The sequence below is a fragment of the Leptodactylus fuscus genome, chromosome 5 (genome assembly GCF_031893055.1).
Source record: "Leptodactylus fuscus isolate aLepFus1 chromosome 5, aLepFus1.hap2, whole genome shotgun sequence".
Taxonomy (NCBI): Eukaryota; Metazoa; Chordata; class Amphibia; order Anura; family Leptodactylidae; genus Leptodactylus; species Leptodactylus fuscus.
This window is the reverse complement of record NC_134269.1, coordinates 20,842,956-20,865,324: the sequence shown is the minus strand read 5'-3', so window position 1 is coordinate 20,865,324 and position 22,369 is coordinate 20,842,956. Positions and strand designations below refer to the sequence as shown.

Below are 22,369 nucleotides of genomic sequence, written 5' to 3'. Positions count from 1 at the left end.
CCACTTTTATATTGACTCCGCCCATTCTCATTCATTTTTCATGTGCCCACACACAGTATAATCCTCCTACAGTCACCCGTAAATTATATGTCCCCTCCATCTCTCCCCCAGTTTCATATAACCCCTTCATCTGCCCCCAGTTTCATGTCCCCCCATCTCTGTCCCATTTCATGTCACCCTTCCATCTGCCCCCAATTTCATTTGTCCCCATTTCTGTCTCCAGTTTCATGTCCCCCCTCCATATTTGTCCCCAGTTTCATATCCCTCAATCTCTGCCCCAGTTTCATGTCCCCCCTCCATATCTGTCCCCAGTTTCATGTCCCCCTTCCATATCTGTCCCTAGTTTCATGTCCCCCCATCTCTGCCCACAGTTTCATGCCCCCCCATCTCTTCCCCCAGTTTCATGCCGTTCTCCCCACCCTTCATCTGCCCCAGTGTCATGAGCCCCCTATATCATGTTCCCCTCAATGTTTAACACAAAAACCCATTTATACTCACCTTCCAACTCTCCCTCGCCGCTCTCTCCGCAGTCTCAATCACATACAGTCCTAAGAAAAAGTTTGTGCCCCCCTATTAATCTTAATCATTTTTAGTTGTAAATATTTTGGTGTTTGCAACAGCCATTTCAGTTTGATATATCTAATAACTGATGGACACAGTAATATTTCAGGATTGAAATGAGGTTTATTGTACTAACAGAAAATGTGCAATATGCATTAAACCAAAATGTGACCGGTGCAAAAATCTGGGCACCTCAACAGGAAAGTGACATTACTATTTAGTAGATCCTCCTTTTGCCTCTAGTCGCTTCCTGTAGCTTTTAATCAGTTCCTGGATGAAGGGATTTCGGACCATTCCTCTTTACAAAACAATTCAAGTTCAGTTCAGTTAGATGGTCGCCGAGCATGGACAGCCCGCTTCATATCATCCCACAGATGTCCAATGATATTCAGGTCTGGGGACTGAGATGGCCATTCCAGAACATTGTAATTGTTCCTCTGCATGAATGCCTGAGTCGATTTGGAGCGGTGTTTTGGATCATTGTCTTGCTGAAATATCCATCCCCGGCGTCACTTCAACTTCGTCACTGATTCTTGAACATTATTCTCAAGAATCTGCTGATACTGAGTGGAATCCATTCGACCCTCAACTTTAACCCTAATTTCTTGAGCCACATCATAGATTTTTTTTGCCATATCCACTGAAAAGACATATCCAGGACCCGTGCAGTAGGGTGGGTAGGTGTTATTTGGATAGATCTCCTTAGGCATGTACCACTTATAAGCCTTGCTCCTCATAGGTCCAGTCTTGGCCTTTATATCTCATGTATAGTAATTGTTACGCACCGGTAATTCTGGATGAAGTAGCCGATGGACCAAGTAGTCTACATTTAAAAATACGTCGCTATCTACCTTCATGACATAGCTGGCAGAAGAACAGAATTTGGCCACCCATTCCATACCCATCAAGGTTTTCAATGTCAAGTTTTTATAGGTGTCCATGAAGTCTTGTAGAATGATATCTCCAAAAGCTTCACTTTCTTCTTCCAACAACCACTGGGTTCGGTCAGGGGCAACTTGATTTAGACCCACCAGAAATATCCTGACCACATCGATATCATAAATACTTTCGTTACCCCATGTCTCCCAGATCGTATGTCTAGTCTCCACATCATGGCTAGCTACACACACCATTATAACAAGGAAAGGCTTCCGGTTCTTGCATTTGTCTGGTTGGTTAATGAGGAACTTGTATGGATATGGGTACGGAGGAGCCAGGGGGTGCCGGAAAGCCGGGTAAGTCTTATTATTTCCCCTCTTCTTTCTCATCTGTAATTTTACAGAATCTTCTTGTTGATAACGTCTATTTTTCTTCTTAGTAGTGGTAGCAGCCAAACAAAAACATGGAACTCATCAGAGATAAAGCAAGAAAGTGAATTTGGCCTTTCATGTTGTCTCATAAAAATCGGATCCTTCCCAAGATTTTTGTAATACTTATATGAGGAAAAAGTTTAGAAAATAACAATCATGGAAAATCTTTACACTGTGATACATCATTGACTAGAATAGAATACTTTATTAATCCTAGATTCTACAAAACCTAGAAACATAACTTCAAAGCAGCTGTCTGCAGAAGGGTATGGTTTGGAAGACATGTTCTGGTTTGGCTTTATTCCCAAACAATGTTTCTAGGTTTCTTAGGAATTGATCTATAGGGAGCTACCTTGCAAAAGGTGGCGCTAGAGTGAGTTTTCCATTTTCCAATAAAGGACTTACTTGCATATTCCTTTCCTAGAATTCCTAGTAGAGCATACATGGTCTGTTAGATTGAAAATCTCGGTATACCTAAGTTGGGGGTCCACTTGGACAGGTTCACCTCCCCTGTGCTGAACCCCTAGCTACGCCTCTGGTCTGATCAGATATCACCATGACATGTCAACATTTGGCATGCACGGTGATATCGCATCGGCATCATATAATATTTATATTCTGCATCAGAGATGCTAAAAAACTTCTAGAACTAGTGTGTATCCTAATAATTATATCTAGGCACTCTCAGCTAATAACATTGGGGTCATTCATCCATAGTAGGCCTATGTTGGCAAGCCCATACTGATGGGGATCACCGCCTATATAGCTCTGTAGTAGTGCAGATACTAGTGCAAAAGGCCACAAGTAAAAAGAAATCAGAACTCCTCTGGCTAAAACACCACCACGATGAGTGGCATTGCCAGTGGGAGCTCCTCTTGTGTTGCGACCTCTTCTTCTGGACCCTGCTGAGATGAAGAGCTCCCAGTGGTGTACCCTCTAATACTGTGTCTAGTTCAACTTGCAGTACACTCAGGATTAGAGTTCCTGATCTGAGGATGAAATATCTGCTTCTGCTTCCTGAGATGTAAACCGATTGTAATGCAGGAAAGAAAACACGTATCCCTTCCTGAAGTCCTGTGTGTCGCGAATGATTCAAGAAGGGTGTGTGTAATTTCCTGCAAGAAGGATATCTTTCATTTTTAGATCACACCACTTGGTTTCAGGAAATTCAGACATCGAGGGATAAGGAGCTACCTCCCACAAGGTGGTGCTAGAGACCGAAAGGAATTCTCCTTATTTTCACCAGGGAGAACATACAGTATATTCTTATTCTACTTGCAGAATTCTTAGCAGGGCATCTATGGTCTATAATTCCCTGCACAGGTGGCCTGAAAAAGCAATAGCCTCTTTAGGGAGAGAAGTATTCCTTCTGACCTATCTCTGGACCATACACTCTAGTTGCCTTAGACATTGGCCCTTCTCTCTTTGCAGTATCTCAAGACTGCAGACTGGCTGGTCACAATAGGTTTCTTTTATCCTTGTATTACTCCTATTGTACCTGGCTTGGAGCTCAAAATCGTTTCGGGATAAACAAGTTTGGTACAGACCACTCCTTAAATTGGCTTAAAACATAGTGTAGAATACTCTTAAGGCTCCTATAGGAGAACACTGTCAGGGCTCCTAGGAACCGATCTATAAAACATAGTGTAGAATACTGTCAGGGCTCCAAGGATACTATCTATAAAACATAGTGTAGAATACTGTCAGGACTCCTAGGATACTATCTATAAAACATAGTGTAGAACACTGTCAGGGCTCCTAAGAACCTATCCATAAAACATAGTGTAGAACACTGTCAGGGCTCCTAGGGACCTATCTATAAAACATAGTGTAGAACACTGTCAGGACTCCTAGGAACCTATCTACAAAACATAATGTAGAACACTGTCAGGGCTCCTAGGAACCTATCTATAAAACATAGTGTAGAACACTGTCAGGGCTCCTAGGAACCTATCTATAAAACATAGTGTAGAATACTGTCAGGGCTCCTAGGAACCTATCTATAAAACATAGTGTAGAACACTGTCAGGACTCCTAGGATACTATCCATAAAACATAGTGTATAATACTGTCAGGGCTCCTAGGAACCTATCTATAAAACATAGTGTAGAACAATGTCAGGACTCCTAGGATACTATCTATAAAACATAGTGTAGATCATTGTCAGGGCTCCTAGGAACCTATCTATAAAACATAGTGTAGAACACTGTCAGGGCTCCTAGGAACCTATCTATAAAACATAGTGTAGAACACTGTCAGGGCTCCTAGGAACATATCTATAAAACATCGTGTAGAACACTGTCAGGGCTCCTAGGAACCTATCTATAAAACATAGTATAAAACACTGTCAGGACTCCTAGGAACCTATCTATAAAACATAGTGTAGAACACTGTCAGGGCTCCTAGGAACCTATCTATAAAACATAGTGTATAATACTGTCAGGACTCCTAGGAACCTATCTATAAAACATAATGTAGAACACTGTCAGGACTCCTAGGAACCTATCTATAAAACATAGTGTAGAACACTGTCAGGGCTCCTAGGAACCTATCTATAAAACATAATGTAGAACACTGTCAGGACTCCTAGGAACCTATCTATAAAACATAGTGTAGAACACTGGCAGGGCTCCTAGGAACCTATCTATAAAACATAATGTAGAACACTGTCAGGACTCCTAGGATACTATCCATAAAACATAGTGTATAATACTGTCAGGGCTCCTAGGAACCTATCTATAAAACATAGTGTAGAACAATGTCAGGACTCCTAGGATACTATCTATAAAACATAGTGTAGATCATTGTCAGGGCTCCTAGGAACCTATCTATAAAACATAGTGTAGAACACTGTCAGGGCTCCTAGGAACCTATCTATAAAACATAGTGTAGAACACTGTCAGGGCTCCTAGGAACATATCTATAAAACATCGTGTAGAACACTGTAAGGGCTCCTAGGAACCTATCTATAAAACATAGTATAAAACACTGTCAGGACTCCTAGGAACCTATCTATAAAACATAGTGTAGAACACTGTCAGGGCTCCTAGGAACCTATCTATAAAACATAGTGTATAATACTGTCAGGACTCCTAGGAACCTATCTATAAAACATAATGTAGAACACTGTCAGGACTCCTAGGAACCTATCTATAAAACATAGTGTAGAACACTGGCAGGGCTCCTAGGAACCTATCTATAAAACATAGTGTAGAACACTGTCAGGACTCCTAGGAACCTATCTATAAAACATAATGTAGAACACTGTCAGGACTCCTAGGAACCTATCTATAAAACATAATGTAGAACACTGTCAGGACTCCTAGGAACCTATCTATAAAACATAGTGTAGAACACTGTCAGGGCTCCTAGGAACCTATCTATAAAACATAATGTAGAACACTGTCAGGACTCCTAGGAACCTATCTATAAAACATAGTGTAGAACACTGGCAGGGCTCCTAGGAACCTATCTATAAAACATAGTGTAGAACACTGTCAGGACTCCTAGGAACCTATCTATAAAACATAATGTAGAACACTGTCAGGACTCCTAGGAACCTATCTATAAAACATAGTGTAGAACACTGTCAGGGCTCCTAGGAACCTATCTATAAAACATAATGTAGAACACTGTCAGGACTCCTAGGATACTATCTATAAAACATACTGTATAATACTGTCAGGGCTCCTAGGAACCTAGCTATAAAACATAGTATATAACACTGTCAGGGCTCCTAGGAACCTAGCTATAAAACATAGTGTAGAATACTGTCAGTATGTTAATAACATACTGGAGGATGTCACCACATATAGAGTACTAAAAGAAGACCCTACCTACACTTTTTCAGTAACGCTTTATGATTTAATTAGATCAGGTGTTAACCAAGGATTCTTAACGGAAAAGAAGGCAGAATATCTCCATGTGCAGTACCCTACTACTCCCATCTTTCATGGACTGCCTAAAGTTCATAAGAATATTTTCCCACCACCCCTTAGACCCATTATAGCGGGGATAGGGTCTCTGAATGAGCCTATTTCCTCTTGGATTGATGACATATTACAGCCACTAGCCACTAGGGTATCGGGATTCATTAGAGACACCAAAGACCTCCTAGACATATTCCAAAACTTTAAATGGCAACCACAATACCAATGGCTTACTTGTGACGTAGTCTCACTGTACTCCAGCATACCTCATACTACAGCTTTGGATGCACTATCATATCACCTTTATAACCATTCACAATACACCGAAGATTTCATTGAATATGTTCTGGAAATAGTACAATATTAGAGATGAGCGAACAGTGTTCTATCGAACACATGTTCGATCGGATATCAGGGTGTTCGCCATGTTCGAATCGAATCGAACACCACGTGGTAAAGTGCGCCAAAATTCGATTCCCCTCCCACCTTCCCTGGCGCCTTTTTTGCACCAATAACAGCGCAGGGGAGGTGGGACAGGAACTACGACACTGGGGGCATTGAAAAAAATTGGAAAAAGTCATTGGCTGCCGAAATCAGGTGACCTCCATTTTAGACGAATAGTGGATTTCAAATCCGGGTCATATGAGAATGTGAACTTTGTGACTATGAGACAGGGATAGCTGTACAGGCAGGGATAGCTAGGGATAACCTTTATTTAGGGGGGAATGTTATTAAAAATAACTTTTTGGGGCTCTATCGGGTGTGTAATTGTGATTTTTGTGAGATAAACTTTTTCCCATAGGGATGCATTGGCCAGCGCTGATTGGCCGAATTCCGTACTCTGGCCAATCAGTGCTGGCCAATGCATTCTATTAGCTTGATGAAGCAGAGTGTGCACAAGGGTTCAAGCGCACCCTCGGCTCTGATGTAGCAGAGCCGAGGCTGCACAAGGGTTCAAGCGCACCCTCGGCTCTGATGTAGGAGAGCCGAGGGTGCACTTGAACCCTTGTGCACCCTCAGCTCTGCTACATCAGAGCCGAGGGTGCGCTTGAACCCTTGTGCACACTCTGCTTCATCAAGCTAATAGAATGCATTGGCCAGCGCTGATTGGCCAATGTATTCTATTAGCCTGATGAAGTAGAGCTGAATGTGTGTGCTAAGCACACACATTCAGCTCTACTTCATCGGGCTAATAGAATGCATTGGCCAGCGCTGATTGGCCGAATTCCGTACTCTGGCCAATCAGCACTGGCTAATGCATTGTATTGGCTTGATGAAGCAGTGCTGAATGTGTGTGCTTAGCACACACATTCAGCTCTACTTCATCAGGCTAATAGAATACATTGGCCAATCAGCGCTGGCCAATGCATTCTATTAGCTTGATGAAGCAGAGTGTGCACAAGGGTTCAAGCGCACCCTCGGCTCTGATGTAGCAGAGCCGAGGCTGCACAAGGGTTCAAGTGCACCCTCGGCTCTCCTACATCAGAGCCGAGGGTGCGCTTGAACCCTTGTGCAGCCTCGGCTCTGCTACATCAGAGCCGAGGGTGCGCTTGAACCCTTGTGCACACTCTGCTTCATCAAGCTAATAGAATGCATTGGCCAGCACTGATTGGCCAGAGTACGGAATTCGGCCAATCAGCGCTGGCCAATGCATTCTATTAGCCCGATGAAGTAGAGCTGAATGTGTGTGCTAAGCACACACATTCAGCACTGCTTCATCACGCCAATACAATGCATTAGCCAGTGCTGATTGGCCAGAGTACGGAATTCGGCCAATCAGCGCTGGCTCTGCTGGAGGAGGCGGAGTCTAAGATCGCTCCACACCAGTCTCCATTCAGGTCCGACCTTAGACTCCGCCTCCTCCAGCAGAGCCAGCGCTGATTGGCCGAATTCCGTACTCTGGCCAATCAGCACTGGCTAATGCATTGTATTGGCTTGATGAAGCAGTGCTGAATGTGTGTGCTTAGCACACACATTCAGCTCTACTTCATCGGGCTAATAGAATGCATTGGCCAATCAGCGCTGGCCAATGCATTCTATTAGCGTGAACTGAGTTTGCACAGGGGTTCTAGTGCACCCTCGGCTCTGCTACATCAGATTGCTACATCTGATGTAGCAGTGCCGAGTGTGCATCAGATGTGTAGTTGAGCAAAACTGACTCAGCACTGCTAAGTCTGCATTCGCATAGGAATGCATTGGCCAGCCTTCGGCCAATCAGCGCTGGCTCTGCCGGAGGAGGCGGAGTCTAAGGTCGGACCTGAATGGAGACTGGTGTGGAGCTATCTTAGACTCCGCCTCCTCCAGCAGAGCCAGCGCTGATTGGTCGAGTTCCGTACTCTGGCCAATCAGCACTGGCCAATGCATTTCTATGGGGAAAAGTTAGCTTGCGAAAATCGCAAACTGACAGGGATTTCCATGAAATAAAGTGACTTTTATGCCCCCAGACATGCTTCCCCTGCTGTCCCAGTGTCATTCCAGGGTGTTGGTATCATTTCCTGGGGTGTCATAGTTAGAGATGAGCGAACACTAAAATGTTCGAGGTTCGAAATTCGATTCGAACAGCCGCTCACTGTTCGAGTGTTCGAATGGGTTTCGAACCCCATTATAGTCTATGGGGAACATAAACTCGTTAAGGGGGAAACCCAAATTCGTGTCTGGAGGGTCACCAAGTCCACTATGACACCCCAGGAAATGATACCAACACCCTGGAATGACACTGGGACAGCAGGGGAAGCATGTCTGGGGGCATAAAAGTCACTTTATTTCATGGAAATCCCTGTCAGTTTGCGATTTTCGCAAGCTAACTTTTCCCCATAGAAATGCATTGGCCAGTGCTGATTGGCCAGAGTACGGAACTCGACCAATCAGCGCTGGCTCTGCTGGAGGAGGCGGAGTCTAAGATAGCTCCACACCAGTCTCCATTCAGGTCCGACCTTAGACTCCGCCTCCTCCGGCAGAGCCAGCGCTGATTGGCCGAAGGCTGGCCAATGCATTCCTATGCGAATGCAGACTTAGCAGTGCTGAGTCAGTTTTGCTCAACTACACATCTGATGCACACTCGGCACTGCTACATCAGATGTAGCAATCTGATGTAGCAGAGCCGAGGGTGCACTAGAACCCCTGTGCAAACTCAGTTCACGCTAATAGAATGCATTGGCCAGCGCTGATTGGCCAATGCATTCTATTAGCCCGATGAAGTAGAGCTGAATGTGTGTGCTAAGCACACACATTCAGCACTGCTTCATCAAGCCAATACAATGCATTAGCCAGTGCTGATTGGCCAGAGTACGGAATTCGGCCAATCAGCGCTGGCCAATGCATTCTATTAGCCCGATGAAGTAGAGCTGAATGTGTGTGCTTAGCACACACATTCAGCTCTACTTCATCAGGCTAATAGAATACATTGGCCAATCAGCGCTGGCCAATGCATTCTATTAGCTTGATGAAGCAGAGTGTGCACAAGGGTTCAAGCGCACCCTCGGCTCTGATGTAGCAGAGCTGAGGGTGCACAAGGGTTCAAGTGCACCCTCGGCTCTCCTACATCAGAGCCGAGGGTGCGCTTGAACCCTTGTGCAGCCTCGGCTCTGCTACATCAGAGCCGAGGGTGCGCTTGAACCCTTGTGCACACTCTGCTTCATCAAGCTAATAGAATGCATTGGCCAGCGCTGATTGGCCAGAGTACGGAATTCGGCCAATCAGCGCTGGCCAATGCATCCCTATGGGAAAAAGTTTATCTCACAAAAATCACAATTACACACCCGATAGAGCCCCAAAAAGTTATTTTTAATAACATTCCCCCCTAAATAAAGGTTATCCCTAGCTATCCCTGCCTGTACAGCTATCCCTGTCTCATAGTCACAAAGTTCACATTCTCATATGACCCGGATTTGAAATCCACTATTCGTCTAAAATGGAGGTCACCTGATTTCGGCAGCCAATGACTTTTTCCAATTTTTTTCAATGCCCCCAGTGTCGTAGTTCCTGTCCCACCTCCCCTGCGCTGTTATTGGTGCAAAAAAGGCGCCAGGGAAGGTGGGAGGGGAATCGAATTTTGGCGCACTTTACCACGTGGTGTTCGATTCGATTCGAACATGGCGAACACCCTGATATCCGATCGAACATGTGTTCGATAGAACACTGTTCGCTCATCTCTAGTCATAGTGGACTTGGTGACCCTCCAGACACGAATTTGGGTTTCCCCCTTAACGAGTTTATGTTCCCCATAGACTATAATGGGGTTCGAAACCCATTCGAACACTCGAACAGTGAGCGGCTGTTCGAATCGAATTTCGAACCTCGAACATTTTAGTGTTCGCTCATCTCTATACAATATCTTTTAACTCACAACTATTTCATGTTTAATAATAAATTGTATCTCCAAACATGCGGGGTCCCTATGGGGGCGAAATTTTCTCCCTCAAAAGCTAATATAACCATGGGCTGGTGGGAAGAGCATACCATCTTTACTCCCAATAACCCTTTTTTGGACAATATCGCATTTTATGCAAGATATATCGACGATGTGCTGCTGGTGTGGTCAGGGGAAGAGAAGACAGCTACCGCCTTCACTGACCACATCAGCAGTAATAGTCATAATCTTAAGTTCACATCTCAACTCAGCTCTGTTACAGTCAACTTTCTGGACATCACACTCACGGGAGACGACGTCAAAGGGGTGGTGTAATCCAAATTATATCGTAAACCCCAAAGCGGTAATACTACATTACACGCCAAAAGCCACCATCCCCAACACACGATTAAATCCGTTCCAGTGGGTGAACTCACCAGAGCTAAAAGGATTTGTTCCCAAGAACAAGAATATACTGAAGAATGTAAAATAATCTCAGATAGATTCTATGACAGGGGATATTCAAAATGGCATTTAGAACGCGCTAAACATAGAGTTGCCTCCAAAATGAGAGCAGATCTTCTGAGCCACAAACCAAAAACAACACAAGATAATACTGCAGTCTATTTTTCTACCCCATACAGCCTGGACTACAAAAACATCGTGAAAATTATAAATAACAACTTAGCCATTTTAAAACAGGACGATATCCTCAGCCATATTCTCAAGGATGGCTGTAGATACGTAGCCAGAAGAGGCAAGTCACTTGGCAATATGCCGTCACCCAGTCTTTTTTTGAGTGATAAAAAAAGCCCTAAATTACCCTCTCACATGAAAGGCTTTTTTTAGATGCGGGGGAAATAGATGCAATACATGCAAATTTGCACTTAAAACTAATTTTTTTACAGATTCCACGAGGGACAGCATATACCATATTAACACATTTTTTAATTGTGACTCAGATCACGTTATTTACTTAATCATCTGTGACATTTGCAAACTGCAATATGTAGGTTGCACATCCCGACCGTTAAAATCCCGAATAGCAGAGCACATTAGAGGCAGTGCTAATAGTAAAATTCTTAATAAATCAGCAGCCTCTAGACATTTTTCTGAAACACACCAGGGAAATATCGGAAGTCTTCGTTTCCATGCCATAGAAGCGGTTGCTAAACCGCACCGAGGCGGAAATTGGCAACGTATGCTATATACCAGAGAGGCCTATTGGATACATACCCTTAATACCAGGTATCCACTAGGAATGAACAAAAGGACAGATTTGTCTTACTTTTACTAATGGGGTTTAGGGAATGTGTATGTATGTGCATATACACACATGTATATATACTGTATATATACACTTCTATGAGATGAGATTCACTTATTTTTGTTCATATAACAATACACATGAATTGCCTCTTTAATGAAGAATATATACATCTTTCATTCAGATAATAACATGCAGTAGATTTATTTTTAATTAAGTCACGCCATAAGACGAGCCGTTAAAGCAGTGGTTACTACACTAAACTCATAAGACGTAGGCTCCTTTGTGATTGGCCTTCTTCTTCTTCTTTTTATTATAGATGAAGTTTACTGTTTTGCTTTAATCATATAATAAAACGTGACCTTTCTACAGCGAAACAATAGTTAAACTCTACATAACTCATAACAAGGAGGCAGCCTTGCGATTGGCTATATTTAATTCTATACACATCATGGATAATGGTAGGCCGCTTCATGATTGGCTATATCATAACACGTGACCTACTCAACAACACTAACAGCCTTCTATAGAAACCCATAGGAAGTAGGCAATTCCGTGATTGGTCAAAATCAACCCTATACATACCATGGGCAATAGTAGGCTGTGCTGTGATTGGCTATACAGTAACATGTGACTTCTCTAAAAACATTTAGCATCCCTTTACAGCAAAACTCATAGGAAGTAGGCGACTCCGTGATTGGTCAGAATCAACCCTATACATACCATGGGCAATAGTAGGCTGTCCTGTGATTGGCTATACTCATTTCTTACATATCACAGACAACGATAGGCCACTTTATGATTGGCTCTTTTAATGGCATGTGACCCTCTAGCTTCCCATAATAAAACCCATAGAAGGTAGGCAACTCTCTGATTGGTCATAGCGCACCCTATATACATCATGGATAAAAGTAGGCTGCTCTGTGATTGGACACATAATAACACGTGGCTGAGTCCAGTATTAGGCCTAGTTCACACGGAGTTTTTTGGTCAGGGTTTTGAGGACTTAAACGCCTCAAAACTCGGACCAAAAAGACGGCTCCCATTGAAATCAATGGGAGCTGCGCAGGAGCTTTTTCCGGGAGCCGTTTCTTCCGCCTCCCGGAAAAAAGAAGCGAGGTGTTCATTCTTCGGCCGAGTCGCCTCGCAAGTCAGCCTGAAGACACGCCCTCTTCCGGACTCGGCCCATTCATTGAGCCTGATCCGGAGGCGGGTGCGCCGTGCATCGGCTTTCAGTTCCGCAACACGTTTTATGGATCGGAACCTGAGGCAGCCTCCGCCTCAGGTTCCGATCCAAAAAACTCCGTGTGAACTAGGCCTTAGATATAACAAGTTCTCCTTCAGGTCCGACAGCTTTTAAACATCACTCAAACAGTAGGCAGCCTTCTCATTGGCTGCCGGGACTCTCATAGACTATAATGGGATATGTAGGCTCAAACGTGATTGGTCACATGGACATTTGTAGGCTGATTTCTCATTGGCTGTCGTGATTCTCATACATTTCAATGGGACGAGTAGGCTCACACATGATTGGTTCAAATCACAAACACTGCCAGACATATGTTTAAAAATATGTTTTCTCCCTTTATTCTTCCAACATTACATTTTGATCATTATCATCATTATATCAGTTTCATTTTTATTTTTTATTTTTGTAAAACACAAATAGGCAGGTTAACATGACATAATCTTTGTTTTACGCTAACATCGTTCTCCTGTTCGTACGTATGATACATGCCCACGTCAGTCATAGATTTTTTCACATAATATCTGTATCCTAGAGAGAGAAAGAAAGGGAGTAAAGTAAGAAAATATAAGTGATCACTAGAGATGAGCGAACAGTGTTCTATCGAACACATGTTCGATCGGATATCAGGGTGTTCGCCATGTTCGAATCGAATCGAACACCGCGTGGTAAAGTGCGCCAAAATTCGATTCCCCTCCCACCTTCCCTGGCGCCTTTTTTGCACCAATAACAGCGCAGGGGAGGTGGGACAGGAACTACGACACTGGGGGCATTGAAAAAAATTGGAAAAAGTCATTGGCTGCCGAAATCAGGTGACCTCCATTTTAGACGAATAGTGGATTTCAAATCCGGGTCATATGAGAATGTGAACTTTGTGACTATGAGACAGGGATAGCTGTACAGGCAGGGATAGCTAGGGATAACCTTTATTTAGGGGGGAATGTTATTAAAAATAACTTTTTGGGGCTCTATCGGGTGTGTAATTGTGATTTTTGTGAGATAAACTTTTTCCCATAGGGATGCATTGGCCAGCGCTGATTGGCCGAATTCCGTACTCTGGCCAATCAGCGCTGGCCAATGCATTCTATTAGCTTGATGAAGCAGAGTGTGCACAAGGGTTCAAGCGCACCCTCGGCTCTGATGTAGCCGGACTCCGCCTCCTCCAGCAGAGCCAGCGCTGATTGGCCGAATTCCGTACTCTGGCCAATCAGCACTGGCTAATGCATTGTATTGGCGTGATGAAGCAGTGCTGAATGAGTGTGCTTAGCACACACATTCAGCTCTACTTCATCGGGCTAATAGAATGCATTGGCCAATCAGCGCTGGCCAATGCATTCTATTAGCGTGAACTGAGTTTGCACAGGGGTTCTAGTGCACCCTCGGCTCTGCTACATCAGATTGCTACATCTGATGTAGCAGTGCCGAGTGTGCATCAGATGTGTAGTTGAGCAAAACTGACTCAGCACTGCTAAGTCTCTGCATTCGCATAGGAATGCATTGGCCAGCCTTCGGCCAATCAGCGCTGGCTCTGCCGGAGGAGGCGGAGTCTAAGGTCGGACCTGAATGGAGACTGGTGTGGAGCGATCTTAGACTCCGCCTCCTCCAGCAGAGCCAGCGCTGATTGGTCGAGTTCCGTAGTCTGGCCAATCAGCACTGGCCAATGCATTTCTATGGGGAAAAGTTAGCTTGCGAAAATCGCAAACTGACAGGGATTTCCATGAAATAAAGTGACTTTTATGCCCCCAGACATGCTTCCCCTGCTGTCCCAGTGTCATTCCAGGGTGTTGGTATCATTTCCTGGGGTGTCATAGTGGACTTGGTGACCCTCCAGACACGAATTTGGGTTTCCCCCTTAACGAGTTTATGTTCCCCATAGACTATAATGGGGTTCGAAACCCATTCGAACACTCGAACAGTGAGCGGCTGTTCGAATCGAATTTCGAACCTCGAACATTTTAGTGTTCGCTCATCTCTAGTGATCACACTATGCAATTTTTTTTTTCCTTTCTTTTTTGTTTTTTATATCTTACTATTTACCTCACTTTGAATGGTGACCACTTCCGCTGTAATGCAGTAGGGAGGTACTTCCCTGTTTTTTAACCCTTTGTATATATGTATGTAAATCTTTTTAGTATATAAAGTCCTCACAGAACAGTTGTCAGTATGCCATGACTAAGGTGCCACGGCACTGAAACGCGTCGGCATCTAACAGTACCACCTCTGCATATGGACCACACTATTGTGAGATGTCCGAATTTTTAATGAGAAAAATAAAAGCGAAGTTTTAATCCTATTCCCGTGTGCAAGAGTTCTGGGTGCTGGATTCTCCTTTTCCTCTACCGCAGTGTAGAATACTGTCAGGGCTCCTAGGAACCTATCTATAAAACATAGTGTATAACACTGTCAGGGCTCCTAGGAACCTATCTATAAAACATAGTGTAGAATACTGTCAGGGCTCCTAGGAACCTATCTATAAAACATAGTGTAGAATACTGTCAGGGCTCCTAGGAACCTATCTATAAAACATAATGTAGAACACTGTCAGGGCTCCTAGGAACCTATCTATAAAACATAGTGTAGAACACTGTCAGGGCTCCTAGGAACCTATCTATAAAACATAGTGTAGAACACTGTCAGGGCTCCTAGGAACCTATCTATAACACATAGTGTATGACACTGTCAGGGCTCCTAGGAACCTATCTATAAAACATAGTGTAGAACACTGTCAGGGCTCCTAGGAACCTATCTATAATACATAGTGTAGAACAATGTCAGGACTCCTAGGAACCTATCTATAAAACATAGTGTAGAACACTGTCAGGGCTCCTAGGAACCTATCTATAAAACATAGTGTAGAACACTGTCAGGGCTCCTAGGAACCTATCTATAATACATAGTGTAGAACACTGTCAGGGCTCCTAGGAACCTATCTATAATACATAGTGTAGAACAATGTCAGGACTCCTAGGAACCTATCTATAAAACATAGTGTAGAACACTGTCAGGGCTCCTAGGAACCTATCTATAAAACATAGTGTAGAACACTGTCAGGGCTCCTAGGAACCTATCTATAAAACATAGTGTAGGACACTGTCAGGGCTCCTAGGAACCTATCTATAACACATAGTGTAGAACACTGTCAGGGCTCCTAGGAACCTATCTATAATACATAGTGTAGAACAATGTCAGGACTCCTAGGAACCTATCTATAAAACATAGTGTAGAACACTGTCAGGGCTCCTAGGAACCTATCTATAAAACATAGTGTAGAACACTGTCAGGGCTCCTAGGAACCTATCTATAATACATAGTGTAGAACACTGTCAGGGCTCCTAGGAACCTATCTATAATACATAGTGTAGAACAATGTCAGGACTCCTAGGAACCTATCTATAAAACATAGTGTAGAACACTGTCAGGGCTCCTAGGAACCTATCTATAAAACATAGTGTAGAACACTGTCAGGGCTCCTAGGAACCTATCTATAAAACATAGTGTAGAACACTGTCAGGGCTCCTAGGGACCTATCTATAAAACATAGAGTAGATCATGTGCATGGAGGAGTGCCCAAGTGCAATCGTGATTGGATTGACGGAGAGTTGGTGGGCGTGGAAATAGGTTTAAGGAGCTGGATAGCGGCGGGGCAACTCACCGCTGACAGTATAGCGGCGGCCCTATGCACGTCTTAACACAATACCACACGCCAGAGGATTAGATACGCAAGTTTTCCCACAGTTCCACACACCGCAGGATTAGATACGCGCCACTGCGCACAATACCACATGCTGTTGGATTGGATACACAGGTCAGCACACAGTAGCAAATGCCGAAGGATTAGATATGCATGTCTTAACACAAGGATTAGATACGCAAGTCTGCCCACAGTTCCAAACACCTGAGGATTAGATACGCGCCACTGCACACAATACCACATGCCTGAGGATTGGATACATGCCAATGCACACAGTTACACACGCCACAGGATTAGATACACGCATCTTCACACAGTTCCACATGCCGCAGGATTAGATACGCACGTCTTTACACAATACCACACAATGGAGGATTAGATACACAACTCTGCACAGAGTACCACATATTAGAATTTTACTCCAGGTTTCCATAGCAACCCAGCCATTTTTCTTCACTACTTTATGTGAGACTTAAAGGGGCAGGGCACTGTAGGTCACATACACACAGCTTTACTCCAGGTCTCCATAACAACTGATCGCAGGTTTTTCACTGATATTCGATATGAGATACACATGATCACATGACGCTTATGGACACACACAAACGATATACAAAATACACCAGTGCAAAATTGGACAATTCTTATGGGGCTACTACACAAACAAAAAATTAAATATACCCGTGCGAAGCCGGCTCCTCCTGCTAGTATATAAATAAAAGCTTTCCAATTATAAATAATAGTCCCCATGAATAGTCATCTCCCCTTCTCGTCTAAATAATGGTGAACTATTTACAATGGAAAGGCATTTAAAAGGGGGAACTATAAGTCGGAACTACTATTGGAACTACTAGTCGGAGGTACTATTTATAAGAAGGGACAATTCCTGTTAGGACGTATTCATATCTGCATTCGAGTTTTTTTTTTGCATATACTAGATTAACTTGTTCCAGTAAAGTATAATCTATTGTCTGAACCTAACTCAGATTTATTGCTGATGGTTTCCCCATAAGTTATGCTTGTCCTGTACCTGCTATATGCAGGTTCTGCGGCTGCTGTAGTTGCTGTATACACATGTCCTGTAGCTGCTATATTTACTGTATACACATTTCCTGTAGTTGCTGTATACACATGTCCTGCAGCTGCTATAGTTGTTGTGTACACATGTCCTGTCCTGTTGTGGGAGAGTGGCGGGCCCTGTAAAGAACACAGTTTTCCCAGATGGGGATAATGGGTGCTGGGCTGCAAACCGATCGGCACGTCAGTTTATACAAGAGGATGCAGCAAGGCCTGGGTATATGTCTGGATGAGTAATTTCAGAGGTCCAGGGGGTGGGCTGCTAGAGCATCGACAGGAGGTGACACCTTGGGGTTTCCGCTCTCTTGTCCCAGGGATGGGCATGTGCAGAGAGCAGAGGTGTAGCTAGGGGTTTGACACGAGGGGGCAAACATATCCATGGGCCCCCTTTCTGAGTATACCGATATTACTAATAAACAGTGACCGTATAATGATATACTGGCTGTACACAAGGCTCAGCATACAGTTTAAGTAAATAAAGTACAGTACAGGGAAATGCCATGAATACAAGTGACGTCTCTGACTAGGGTTGAGCGTTCGGGATCGGAAAAGATCGTATTCCGATCGGCTGTGGGAATGGATGCAGCAGGCACACAGCCTGTGCTGTGCTTATCCCCCTGCGCGCCGGCTGCGTCTATTCATTCTAGTGGGAGACTAGCTACCATCTCTAGTAGCTTAAGGCTTGGTTCACATATGCTGCTGTGTTCCATCCGTAAGAGTCCGCATGAGGACCCCTATGAACGGAACACAAGCGCAACTGCAAGTGCTGTGCAGTTCAAGCGCACAGGCCTCATAGACTATAATGGGGTCCGTGTGCTTGAACCGCACAGCGCTTGCAGTTGCTCTTGTGTTCCGTCCGTAGATGTCCTCATGCGGACTGTTACGGACGGAACACATCAGCATATGTGAACCTGGCATAACACTTTCCTGCACAGAAGCGCTGCCACTGGTCCAGTCCCCCTGTTCTCGCTCCTGTTCTCGCCTCGCTGCCCCCGCCTCCCAGGTTAGTGTTACAGACCTAGGAAGAAGTCGGCGCTTGTGGCTTAGGAGAGTGTGGGTAGGTACTGGGAGGGGAGCACTCACGTCTCCCCGCCCTGTACCCGCCCACATTCTCCTAAGCCACAAGCTGCATCTTCTTCCTAGGTCTGTAACACTAACCTGGGAGGCGGGGGCAGCGAGGCGAGAACAGGAGCGAGAACAGTGGGGATGGGACCAGCGGCAGCGCTTCTGTGCAGGTAGGTGGACACCAGGGGGGACTAAGTAGCCAGAGGATTTTTTTTTAATCATTACACAGCGTGAAGTCTAACAATTAAGTGTTCAATTGTTAGATTCCATGCTGTATAGTGAATATGATCGTTTTTAAAATTCGATCTTCGATTATTAAAAAAATCCCATTAACTTGCATTGGGATCGGAATTGGGTTCGGGATCGGGTTCGAATGGAAAATGATCAGAAATCGGAAAAGCAGAGATACCAACAGCCCCCAGAAATCACTCAAAACACGGATATATGTATATGGGTGCATTAATTAACCCAATAGTAGCACCAACAGACATTTTTTCAAAAACCTTTTTTTGCCCAGAAAACCCTCATTGCCCCCATTGTCCGTCCTAATAAAACTCCTGTATGCCTGCTTAACTCGATAACACCTCACCTAATAAAACCCTGAATTAATCATTCTCCTGTGTATTCCCTTAAAGGGGTTCTCCAGGAAATTATTATTATTATTATTATTATTATTTATATAACACCATTAATTCCATGGTGCTTTACATTTGGGGGTTACATACAGTACACAGACTATACAGGTAGATATAATACAAACAATGACGGATTGGCACAGTGGGGTAGAGGGCCCTGCCCGCGAGGGCTTACAATCTATGAAGGAAGGGGATAGAGACAGAAGGAGAGGGGGAGACTGTACAGATGGGGGTGCGGTGATAGTGTTATTGGAGGTTGTAGGCCTTCCTGAATAGATGAGTCTTCAGGGCCTTCTTGAATCCTGTGATTGTGGGGGTCAGTCTTATGTGTCTTGGTAAGGAGTTCCAGAGTATGGGGGATGCACGAGAGAAATCTTGGAGACAGTTGTGTGTGGAGCGGATGAGAGCAGAGCGGAGTAGGAGGTCATTGGAGGATCTGAGGTTACGTGTGGGCAGGTAGCGGGAGATGAGGTCAGAGATATATGGAGGGGACAGGTTGTGGATGGCTTTGTATGTTAGCGTTAGTAGATTGAACTCAATACGCTGGGCTATAGGTAGCCAGTGGAGGGACTGGCAGAGGGGAGCAGCCGATGAAGATCGGGGGGTGAGGTGGATTAAGCGAGCAGCGCAGTTTAAGGTGGACTGGAGGGGGGCGAGGATATTTGCTGGGAGTCAATGGAGAAGGGTGTTGCAGTAGTCTAGGCGGGAGATTATGAGGGCCTGGACGAGCATCTTGGTAGTTTCCTGGGTGAGGAAGGGGCGAATTCGGTGGATGTTCTTGAGCTGGAGGCGGCAGGAGGTGTTGAGGACTAGAATATGTGGTTTGAAGGATAGGTCAGAGTCCAAGGTTACCCCAAGGCATCGGGCCTGTGGGACAGGGGTAATTGTGGTTCCATTAACTTTGATAGATGGGTCAGGTGGAGGGGCCATACGGGGTGGGGTGAAAATGATGAACTCTGTTTTCTCCATGTTGAGTTTGAGAAAGCGGGAGGAGAGGAAGGAGGCTACGGCCGCTAAACAATCTGGAACTTTGGCCAGCAGGGAGGTAATGTCTGGTTCAGAGATGTAGATTTGAGTGTCATCGGCATAGCAGTGGTACTGAAAGCCGTGAGATTCTATGAGTTGGCCCAGGCCAAGGGTGTAGATGGAGAACAGGAGGGGTCCTAGGACGGAGCCTTGGGGGACACCTACAGATAGAGGGCGAGGTGAGGAGGTGGTGTGCGAGTGGGAGACGCTGAATGTGCGGTCGGTGAGGTATGAGGAGATCCAGGAATGGGCCAGGTCTGAGATACCAAGGGATGAGAGAATTTCTAACAGGAGGGAGTGGTCAACTGTGTCAAAGGGAGAGGAGAGGTCGAGGAGGAGGAGGACAGAGTAATGGCGCTTGGCTTTGGCGGTTAGAAGGTCATTGGTGACTTTTGTTAGGGCAGTTTCAGTGGAGTGCCGGGGTCTGAAGCCTGACTGTAGTCTGTCAAAGAGCAGGTTGGATGAGAAATGGGAGGAGAGTTCTGAGTGGACATGCTGCTCAAGAAGTTTTGAGGTGTACGGGAGCAGTGAGATGGGGCGATAGTTGGCAGGAGAGGACGTGTCGAGGGACGGTTTCTTAAGTATAGGAGTGACAGTGGCATGTTTGAAGGCTGAGGGGAAGGATCCATTGGTTAGGGATAAATTGAAGAGATGGGTTAGGGCCGGAGTAATGACTTCAGCGAGTTTGGGGATGAGGTGTGACTGGATCGGGTCGAGCACGCAGGAGGTGAGGTGGGATTTGGGGATTAGGGAGGAGAGTTTTTCGTCAGTTATGGAGGAGAAACAGGTCAGGGATGAGGAACAGTAAGTAGTTGGGTTGAGGGGTTGTCGGGGGTGTAGGGTGAGACTGTCTCTGATGGTGTCAATTTTAGTTTTAAAGTAAGCAGAACCAGGGCAGGAGGCCAGGGAAGGTGAAACATTAAAAAACCCCAAAAAACAAAACATACTCTCCAGTGCCCGGAGCATCAGTATCCCCCCCATTGCTGTTAGGTCCAGTGTCGCCCGAGAGCTTGTTCTGGCTCAAGTCCTTGCTGCATGTGGCCTCAGCGGTCACAGGAAAGGACCCGGGACATCACTCACATATGTTACTGGTGATGTCCCGGGTCCTTTTTCTGTGATTGCTGAGGCCAGAACAAGGCTGTGAGCGGCATTCGACTTGACAGCAGTGGGGGGCATCGGAGCGCTGGAGACAGATCTACTGCCCAATTACTGTAATTTCTGGACAACCCCTTTAATTCAATAATGCTCACCTTAAATTAGTATAGCCCAATACCCTCTTACACCTTAACATAAGTACTGCCTCCCAATAACGCCCTTATATTAATAATTCTCCTGCTTTCCCTAATGATCCCCTTATGGTTATTGACCCTTAATATCTTTAAGGGCCCCTTCACACAGAGTAAACGCGCCGCGCATTGTGGCGCGTTTACGGCGCGTGTACGCCGCGTTTTTTTACGGTGCGCGATTACCCCGCGTTAACGCCGCGTAAACGCGGCGTTAACGCGGCGTAATCGCGCACCGTAAAAAACGCAGCGTACACGCGCCGTAAACGCGCCACAATGCGTGGCGCGTTTACTCCGTGTGAAGGGGCCCTAAGGCCTCCCCCTCTCCAACAACAACCCCCCCCCCCTCCAACTATACTCACCTGTCTAGACTTGGCAAATGAAATTTAATGATGACAAATGTAAAGTAATGCACATTGGTCGATGTAATAAAATGTCTGATTATGTACTTAATAGCAAATTACTGGGTAAGACTGCCAATAAAAAAGACTTAGGGATTTTGGTGGACAACAAGCTTACCTTTAGTGACCAGTGTCAGGCAGCTGCTGCCAAGGCAAATAAAATTATGGGATGCATCAAAAGAGGTCTAGATTCTCATGACAAGGACATAGTTATGCCTCTATACAAATCACTGGTACGGCCACACTTAGAATATTGTGCGCAATTTTGGGCCCCGATATACAAGAAAGACATAAGTGAACTTGAAAAAGTGCAAAGACGGGCAACCAAAATGATTAGGGGAATGGGTGGACTGGAGTACAACGATAGATTAACAAACTTGGGGTTATTCAGTTTAGAGAAAAGACGTCTACGGGGAGATCTAATAACAATGTACAAATACATGAAGGGACAATACAAAGAACTTTCTAAGGATATTGTTACTCCTAGGCCAGTGACAGTGACAAGAGGACATCCTTTACGTCTGGAGGAG

The 22,369-nt window shown here is 44.9% G+C and overlaps 1 pseudogene; it reads right to left on the bottom strand.

Moving 5' to 3' along the window:
* Window positions 1–1,084: 1,084 nt before the first annotated feature.
* On the bottom strand, window positions 1,085–17,428 carry LOC142202715 (beta-1,3-galactosyltransferase 2-like; annotated as a pseudogene).
* Window positions 17,429–22,369: the final 4,941 nt, after the last annotated feature.